We start from the raw sequence: 8,361 nt of genomic DNA, 5'->3' as shown, positions 1-8,361 counted from the left end.
ACCGAGCAAACCAGCTGTGTCCAGATGTTGGGGGGCCAGGCTTGGGCAGTAGCAGATGGATGTGTCCGTCACTGAAATCTTTAGCACCAAGATCTTCATTTGGCTCTTACTGACCCAGAGTAATCCATTAAGGACTTCATGGGCCTTGATTTGGAGTTACTCCCCAGACTGGTCCTAGCCGCTAAGAGCAGAGCGTGCTTGCAATGCTGCTCGGGACGGAGGAAGCCCTCTGTTGCTGTTTTATGCCCAGGTAAGATGAGCTAAAACTCTACTGCTACACTGTTTCATGCTCCTAGTTGCTTGAGATAGTGTTTAAAAATTCACTGAAGCTGTATACAGCAGGGACTGTGTGTCCTTATCTATGTTTGTGCTGCAGCACAAAGCTTGGGCGCTACCACTGGGTAAATATTAATGAAGATGTTGCCCAGCACTCACTGTCCCCAGAAGCACTGCTGGGCGCAGAGGGGAAAACTAAAGAAAAGACCAGGAGTGGACCTGAAAGACATCAGTATTAAATTGCGAAGGGGCATGGCTCTAAAAACAGCAGCTTGCATGGAGTGCCTACGTCCACTTACCCCCTACACAACATGCGAGTGGAACACCACGTTTATGCACCAAACTGCTGATAATTTATGTTTCTTACAAGAAACCCCATACGCTTTCCTCAAATGATCTGTTCTGGGCATGAATTTGACTGTTTTGCCAAGGTGCTCAAAGTGTTCTGATAAGAAGATGTAGCTCTCTGCAGGAGCAGTGGACAACCTAATGGTCACCTGTAGCATCCGCTGGATCTTTATACGCGGCTCACTGAGAGGTGGCGTAGTCATGAGTCTAGTAACAGCAATATACATTCACTGTTTCTCACAAGATGATGAAGTATAACATAGCCACTAGACCACTACATCTTTAAAAGTTGTTAACACGGGAAAAGAAAACTGCCTAAAGCCTATAGCCAAGGATATGCTAGTTAAGGTGGATAGCAGAATTGCTCGTTTCAATACAGAGGAGACCTACAGGAGGAAGAAAAGAGGCGACCAGCCAAGTCCCGTGTGTGCTTGCCAGCTGCTCCAGCAGCCAGGCCCAAGCACAGAGGTGCAGACGTGCAGAGCAGGAGAAGCCCACCAGGAGCCCAAAACACTGCAGCGCTCAGGCACCGGCACCCAGTGAGGTTTAGAAAGCTTTCCACCTGCTCCAGCACATGGGGCAAGAGCACAGATGCCAGAGGAATGAAGGAGAATAATTTGCAAAGAATTGGTGCAATTTGTCAGATTCCTGGAAACTCATCATTTTGCATTGGACACGAACTTGCAGCAAAAATAGCCCGTGGTGATATGCACATTTTGAGAGAGAGGTGCCTGTGGAAAAAGTGTTGCATATTACACAGAAACAAAAAATAATTTCAAGTCTGCTTGCTTTCCCCATCGCTCATTTGATCTTCTCCCACTAAAAGAACTAGACAAACAGAGAAGAAAAGTGCTGATAAAAGCAACCCATCTTGGCCCAATGTTTATATAGAGAATTATACAATTCTTGTAATTTTAATATCGGCAGTTTCAGCCTTTCTTATTTTCAAATGTAGGCATCATTATTCAAACACCAATGTTGCTTTTAAAATCTACTTACTCTTCTCAACATTTCAAGCAATTAGAGTCATTTTTCTCTATCATCTGTAACATTATAGTAATTTCCTTCACATCAAATTGTAATGAAACAAACACTGAGTAGGTAGGCAGAAAGAGGGACATCGAACAAAGCGCCTGTTCAAAGATGAATTTTTCAGTAATTATCAGTAACGAGAAGGGAAATGCAGCACACCATTGAGAAGAAAGGTATTTTTAAAACATGGAGAGTTGCATCAGATTTGAAATGGCTCAGCTGAGGAACTACGGAGAGGTTAAATCCCTAGTTCACTCTCTCTTTATGGAAACAGTAGTAGAATGGAAGTAGTAGTATGGAAACACTTAGCAAAATGCAGGGAAATACTTTTGGCATCAGACAAACAAAATACAGAATGGTAATGCAAAGCTGCATTAGCTCAGTCTGAGCTGCCTGAGTTCATAGTGGCATGAGCTGGCGCGTCCTTACAAAGTTTATGGCTGAGTTGTAAGCGCAAGAGAGATGATTTGAGGGACAAGAGTCTTAGCTGATGCAAATCCCTGTCATTCTGCTGAGGCCAAGTGAACTGTCTCGTTTTGGAGATCTTGGTGCAAAGGTTGCATTTTTTTTTCTGCTTTATGTTAGGTAAATTATACCGCATTGTTAAGAGGAACATTCCCCACCATTGCTTAAAAGCACGTTTGTTAACCTTGAATTACAGGAAAAGCTGGCTCCTGCTAATGGCGCGTGCTCCTGGGGAGGAGACCTCATGAGCATGGCAAAGCTCAAAAGATCACAAGCCTCCTCTGGCAATTATTTCTGCCTCTGACAAGCAGGGATCTAGAGATGTCTCATAAAAGCTCTTTTCAATGTATTGCAGGGTTTTGATCCAATTTTTTTCTTCATAACCCTAAAACTGGAGGTCACGGGGAGCTGTATGGCATGGTGGTCGGAGCGTAGCCTGCCTGGTGGAGACCTGGTCTTAAACCCTGGAGGGGCGCGTTGTGTCGGGCAGCTGTGGTCCCACAGGGTCTCCTGGGGAGCTCACTGCAGGTGGGGTGGCCTGTGTCTGAGGCAGTCAGGGCCTTGGAGACACCTGAGGAGAAGCAGGGACGGCAACCAGTTGCCAGTAGAATATTTCCACAGTCTACAGCTGATAGACCAGCCAGTCAGGGGGATAAGCAGTTGGATACTGGTATTACACTGACCAGTACAGGGCTAAAAACACCCTTGTGTCTTGCCATCATCCCCTTGAAAATAACAACAGCTCCACCCCTAGAAAACCCCAAATCCAATCACAAACCAATGATCAATCTCATTTCACTCACTCTTTCTACAAGGTACCAAGACATTTCACAAATTTCCAAGCAAGAGGCCAAGCGGGATTCAGTGGGGCCACCGGAGCCACCAGGTGCTCCCTGCAGCGCTAGCGGAGATCCCCTCCTCGAGCAAAAGGGTTCGTCTTTTACAAATGTCTCCTGCCCCAGAACTTGGAAACTGCACAGACCCTCATATTACGCGGAGCCAAGATTTACAAGGTAAGAGCGGGGGAAATGCCGGCACGCAGACCAGAACAACGGGCTGCCATTAGATTTATGTCCCATTTGGGATGATAATGAGGTGGTTAATACAGAAATACAAGACAGTAATAAACCACTGACTTTTATAGATCTCCGTATGAATCTGAATCATCATTTGGAGACCAGGAGATCAGTGATATACAATAGTTCATCCCACTTTCTTTCTTCTTGCTGCTACCTGGGATAGCAGCAATCCCAGATTTCTCTCTGCAGCAAAAGAGACTTTGCCGGCAAAAGGGCCAATAAATCCTGAGTGGGGAATATGTTTATTGGACAGAATTTTGTTAATGGAATATGGATCAAGTAATCCCAATTATAAACATATTCTTTTCACATAGATATCTCTTCTTCTCCACACAAATGGTGCTCTTTCTAAACCATATCATTATATTGAAAAATCCAAGTTAGTAGCTCAACAGATTTTATTGTTAGCCTCAGTAAAAGAACTAGAGATAACCCATTCTCCGATGGATGAAAAAGGATGCCAACTACTACTAAGTGATCTATTTTTCAAGTCACACAGAGTGATCTAAATTTGCATCAATGTGTTTATACCTTTGAAGGCCACAAAACCACGGAAGAGGTGTTGCAAATGCTTAGAAACTCATACGAGTTCAAAAAAGCGAATGGACAATCACTGAAAGAAAAAGACCCTTGAAGGCTATACTACGTCTATCCTTATTGGCTGGAAAAACACAGTGGGGAGCCAGCGCCACATGTGCCTGCTGCTTTGCTGGGCTTTCCTGCAGAGCTGCCCTGAAGAGCAGCTACCGGCCCAGCCGTACAGGTCCAGTCTTGCAGGCTTGTTTGGGATGAACCACATAGCTTCAGTGGGCAAAGAGATGTGCTTTGGCTATATAATTATAAAAAAGTGGAAAAAAAAAAAGCATACTCACAGCACCTCGCAGAGAGGTATCTTTAAATTGGGGTTCCCTGGCAGCAAGGCAACCAAGCCACAAGTGGCTTCCAAAAATCCCCCTTCTTCTGTGTGCATGTGTGTGCGCGAGCGAGAGAGGGACTTACAAGTTGAGAAGGTATTTCATTAAGGTAGCTGGAGTTAATCCTTTCCTTTCTCATTCCTTTTGGAGCAAGTATTCATGCAGTAAAACCCACAAAGCTGGGACTCTGGTGACAGGATCCTTTTTCCTTTAGATTGCACACTTGCTGGATTCCACAGGGAATGAAATATATGAGGATTTATATGATGGAAGAAAAAAGATAAAATGTTAGAGGAAATGGTCCAGAAATGCTGAAATAGAAGTGAAGGACTGAAATAATCTACCAATACTTTATGCAGTGGCATAGATATAAAAAATATTGTGGTTTTTTTTCTTTATTGAGAATCTTTTTTCTTCCCAAGAAAATTGTTTATGCAGAATCTCCTGAGAAGCTTCATTCTTTATTTATATATCCATATATATGAGTGGTGGTAATTTGAAGTCCTCCAAACAATCACCTGTAAATTATAATCTTTCTCCGCAGCAATATATATCCACAAATCAGTCCCAGGACACTAAAGTTATATGTGAAAAAGTCTATTTATGCCACTCCAGGCACAGCAGCAAATTTGCTCAGTTTTTGTAAGAAAGAAAATTTCTTATTAACATATCTAGCTAATTGGATAATAAAAAAAAAAAAAAAAGAAAAAAAGAAAGAAAGAAAGAAAGGAGGGGGGAGATTCCTCCCAAAGACCTGCGGTGACTGGGAAGTTGATCATCGGCTGGACTCGGAGCGAGCGGGGTGGTTCTCGGGACCAGCACCGCCCTCGCAGCGCCGTGCCGCACCGTATTTTGCCACCCAAAGCTCGTCGCGAGGTATTTAGTTTCCCTTTCACCTCCACAGGCCACGCAGAGTTTAGCAGATGCAAATACTGGCGAAGGGATGCTGCCCGTAGCCGGTCTCCCGCGGGCTGCGCGCAGGTGCCCCCGACGTACGGTGTTTGGGGCAGTTTTCTAGGGGTGCTGGCAGACCGCATTACTAGCAATGGGAGATTTGCCTTTCCTCCACCAGCACTGCGGGCCCGGGCTGTTGGGGGTGATTAGTCTCAAAGTCTGTATCATATATATGTTTTTTTTTTTTTTAAGACATGTTTTCCCTCGGAGTGAGCTTTTGGAGAAACCCATCATGAAGCCAGCAAACACCATTAGCTGAAAAAGCCATTCGTCGAGCGCGCGCTTGAGTTGCAGGAGTGCTTTATGGAGGAGAAAACATCTGATTGCGGCAGATTGTGCTCCCGTAAATCACATTCCTGGCTGCCCTCTTCTCATCCTCCCGCGCTGCTGAAGATGCAGAAGGAAACCCACCAGTTGTGGTAGGCCTCATGTAGGAAATTAGGGATTATTGGGTGGATAGAGCCAAGGAGTTTTCCGAAACACTCCCGGCAGTCAAGCACCAAGCACGAGCTCCCTGCAGTCGCGTTGTTTCTTTTCTTTCTTTCTTTCTTTTTTTTTTTTTTATTAAAAAGTGTGTTTCTGGAGCGAAGGCAGGAGCCCCGGCGAGCGTTCGCCCGTTGGGAGCCTGCGCTGCCGCGCGGCGGGAGCAGCCGGGGCTCGGCTCTCCCTTCCCGTGGCCGGCGGCCAAGAGCCAGCCAACTCCAGCGTCCTTGAGCCGGCGCGGGGCGGCGCGGCGCGGGCCCGGCGCCGCTCGCTCCTGGCCCGCTGGAGGCCCCTCCTCGCCGTGCGATGGCAGCGGCGCGCTCCCGGCCTCAAGGACTTGCCAGTTAAGAAGATTATGTGTTTCCCTTCCTCTGTTTTGTTGAAGTGCCAAGTCTTGCGGTTTTTTGGCATCTTCTAAAGACGAAAACGTCTTCTGAAATACCCGCTCAGAGCACAGGAGTTACCTCAGAGGAGCTCAGAAATTCAGGCCTTTTCAACGCTTCCTCATTTGCTCACAAGTTCAGACGCGTTTCTTTTCCTCAAAAGCTTCCAATTTCGGCGGCTTTGTGTGTAGTGACAGCAAGAAAAAAAAAACAAAAAACAAAACAAAAAAAACGTCCTTCATGAGTTCTCGCCGCTTCACTTCTTGGCGGCTGGTTTATTTCTCGCGGTTTTTAGGCCCCCGCTTCACGCGCAGCGCGGGGTTGCGGCGCGGGTCCTGCGGGGCGAGCAGCGCCCCGGGAACCGGCGTGGAAAGCAAACGCAGCATTTCTTGTACGGGAACGAAGCTAACGGCAGGGTAGCAAACTGCTGCTAGTTTGAGAGTGACTTGTGTGGCGAGCGGGCTGGTCCCAGGCCGAGCGCCGGCGCAGAGCGGCCGGCCGAAACCCGGGCGACTCGCAAATCCAGCCGGAGGCCCAGCCAGGGCCTGGGCGGCAAAGGCACCGGCACGTGCCGGGGTGGATGGGAAGCAAGTTGATGCTGTGGTCGTTTTTAAATACTGGCCTGTTTTTAACCTCAAAATCAGACCATGCAGTAATCAGCTATTGCATCTAACTTACTTAAGAAAAAAAAAAAGAAAAAGAAAGAAAAGGAAAGGAGAAAAGCTCCTGGATTTTAACATTTGCAATATGGACTGCCTTGATCTCGGATGAGGAGGCAGACGGCAGCTATAACTCCGCAGTTAGAGCCAGGAGCGCTTGTTCGGGCATCGCGGTGGGGCAGCGATCCCGACGACTTTGGGATTTACCAGGGCTGCTGCAGAGGGGCCGCTGGCAGCGGCCCCCGGCCGCGGGGACGCGGGCGGCAGCCTAAATGTCAGACTGTGTGCCGGTGGTCACTCAGCTGATTAAGCAGTGGTTATCTTTAGCAGTAAAAAGGCTATCTGCTAATACTAAATGATTAGAGTCTAAAATGCCATTTACTCTGCTCTGATTCCTCGAATGAATATTTATGCCAAGCGACGGCTATAACACCATCAAAAGGTTTCCACGTTCTGCTCCTTAGCGTGTAAGTGATTACTCAACTGCGGGGCTGCTCTCCAGCACTTGTTTCTATTAAGCAAATTTGCAGTACTGAGACAAAAAAAAAAAGGAAAAAAAAAGAAAAAAAAAAAGAAAAAATCCATGACTGCGGTCTTAAAACTACTCTAAAAACTTCTCCATCAATAAAATGGAAATTTCAGCAGAAAATAAGTTCTCTTATGTCCCGGGAGAAAACTCCCCAAGACGCTGCATTTACCTGATGTGCTTACGGTCGACACAGGGCCGACCCGCCGGCCCTCGGGAGCGCAGCGCCCCGCGCGGGCGGGAGGCGCAGGCGGCCCCGGCGCTCCGCGGCCGCTCCGCAGCCGCGAGGACGGCAGCCAGGAGCCAGCAGCCTCCGGGCAGCTCGTGAACGTTAACGCTCCTGCCCCCGCCACTTTTTAGAGTTTTTAGAGTAGTTTTAAGACTGCAGTCATGGATTTTTTCTTTTTTTTTCCTTTTTTTCCCTTTTTTTTTTTTTTTTGTCTCAGTACTGCAAATTTACTTAATAGAAACAAGTGCTGGAGAAGAAAGGAGACCACGTAACCCCCAAAGAACGCTCAAACTACCATCCTGTAAAGGACTTTTTAAAGGTAGTGCCAAAACGCTCCTTAAGAATCTGGAATCAGTCTGAATAACCCTCCCAGCATGTGTTGTTCCGTCCCTTCCTGCTCCCACTCTCGTCACAGGGGGTCGGTATTTGCATGCGGTCATTGCATATGTATTCGGAGCTACAGCAAAAACCATGGACATGTGGTTAATCGTGACTTCGGAGCACAGGCGAAAGTAAGGACAGCTGTGGCAGCCTATTTCAAATCAGTTAAAAAGTTTAGGTAAACGGGCTACTCCGTCAGTAGCCCCTGGCCATCTGCATTAGCCTCTAGAGAAGGAGTGTCCAATCCACCGAGGTTCTTAAAAGACAAAAAAAAAAAAAAAAACAACACCGAATCACACAAAAATGGAACAGCAATTCGTTAAAAAGTCTCTTGTTCTTTAAAAAGGGGAAGGGATCGGTCATCTTATAATGAGCCTTCCCAACCCAGAAACATCTGCTGACACAGAAAAAACCCACCCAGTCAACCCATACATCCGAGACCACCTCAAACAGCAAGCAGTATTTTGAAGCACACTAAGTTTCTGGGGTTCTGCTTTACCTGTCCTTAGCCAGCATCAGCCATAGCTCCACTACAACAGTATTTCTTGCCACAGGTAGAGCAGCACCAAGACACATCGCATGCAGCATTTGCAAGTCAGAAAACACTTACATGATTCAGGACCAGCAATCAA

The sequence above is a fragment of the Rhea pennata genome, chromosome 5 (assembly GCF_028389875.1).
Source record: "Rhea pennata isolate bPtePen1 chromosome 5, bPtePen1.pri, whole genome shotgun sequence".
In the NCBI taxonomy this organism is placed as follows: domain Eukaryota; kingdom Metazoa; phylum Chordata; class Aves; order Rheiformes; family Rheidae; genus Rhea; species Rhea pennata.
Note: the sequence above shows the minus strand (reverse complement) of the source record.